The sequence below is a fragment of the Squalius cephalus genome (genome assembly GCF_949319135.1).
Source record: "Squalius cephalus genome assembly, chromosome: 4".
Lineage (NCBI taxonomy): Eukaryota > Metazoa > Chordata > Actinopteri > Cypriniformes > Leuciscidae > Squalius > Squalius cephalus.
In genome coordinates this window covers 24,601,679-24,603,444 of record NC_137125.1, presented here as the reverse complement: position 1 = coordinate 24,603,444, position 1,766 = coordinate 24,601,679, and positions in this window count along the sequence as shown.

Sequence of the window (1,766 nt, the reverse complement as noted above, 5' to 3'; positions counted from 1 at the left end):
CAAATCCCGGACGAGCCCGTTCTTAGGCTTTGCTTTTAATCTCCTCAGCCTGATTAGGGAAACCAGGATATTTCTGAAAAAATTGGGGACAAAAGCAGTCAAAGCGAGGCCGGTTAGCTCAGTTGGTTAGAGCGTGGTGCTAATAACGCCAAGGTCGCGGGTTCGATCCCCGTACGGGCCACTGTTTTTCTATGGGACCTTCAGCTCTGCTCGTCTCGAAAGTGACGGGCGGTCTCCCAAAAATCTCTGCTGGCTAAAGCGCCTTTGTACCTGGCCGAAATGGCGGTACCCGACGGCCGTAGGACTGTATATGGCGACCAATCACCTTAGAGATTCAATCTTTCGCTGGCCAATCAGGCGGGTGGGTCAATAATTCAATAGCCTATCATCTAGAGGCGTCCATTTTTTGCTGGCCAATTGCACGACAGGTGGATGCTGAAGCTGCCGATGCTGTTTCTTTGAATGCAGAATGCTGAACGCTGAACTCTGAACTCATCCTTCTTGCTCCTTGTACTCTTGACGATTCCGGTAAGAACTTTTATGTGTATTATTGGATATTCAATTGTTTCTATTTTCATATAGGATTTTGCTAGCCTGTTTGCTGCCGCTAAATGCGGCTTTTGTCATTATCGATCAGCCAATGTTGTAAACAAACTTTTACGCTAGGTTCGCACTACTACCATCAGTAGCTTCATATTAACTTTATGACAAATGTAACACTTTACGCTGTCACCAAATACAATTGAGCATGTGTTGGTACCATATTCATGGTTTATTTGTAGGCATATGCAAAGGAGTGCACTTTTGCGCCAAAATAATCCGCCTTTTCTAGGCAAGCAGGGCTTGATATGAAACTATCAAAGGTTATATATCTATACAATCTATGAAAACAAAACAGTAAAAACATGGTACAACTAGTTCTTTTTATAGCATACAAAATCAAATGTGCACTCATCTGAACAAAGGGGCTTGTGAGAGTAGAATACAATAGAAATCTAATAGTGTTTGACTAGTTGGTTAGAGTTAATGTCAAGCCCTGGTTATTAACAGGATTGAGCTGGTGTGGTACATATCATGTGTTGCATACATGTTCGGTGCATGTCTCTGTAATCCCTCATTTTGGGCCCTTGCCATGATGACTTAATGTAATTACACTATAACATGAATACAACTGCTTATCTGTCATTACAGAAAATGTCCAAACAACAATCAAAAAGCCACAAGGCTATGGATGATATTGAGTGGGTCTCGCGGCTCAGGTCTTTTGCCTCCACTGGTGTCTGGCCATCAGATGCAGGTAACCGACCTGCTCCAAGGCAAAAGAAGTGGTACAGTCTGTATCAGAAGGTATGTAGGAAAAGTATCAAAAGGAATATATATATATATATATATATATATATATATATATATATATATATATATATATATATATATATATATATATAGATATATAGATATATTAATTTTGAGTAGTAGACATATTATATTTTCAGTATGTACAGTATGAGCATAAAACAAGAACTTGTACAAGACAAAATTTGGTAAGTAAGTGGCATCTTTTGTTTTGTTTACAGATAGAGAAGTGCCCTCTGCAGCTGAGAGGCCAGCGGACGCTTTTCTCCCAGCCACAGATGTGTTTGTGTGGATTTCATCCTCATAAGGTAGGCTAATTTGGGCTCTTTCAGTTTAACTACAGTTGATGCAGTGTGCACACAATATAAAAATGTGGTATTTCTTAATATTAATGTATTCTTGGACAATTTCTG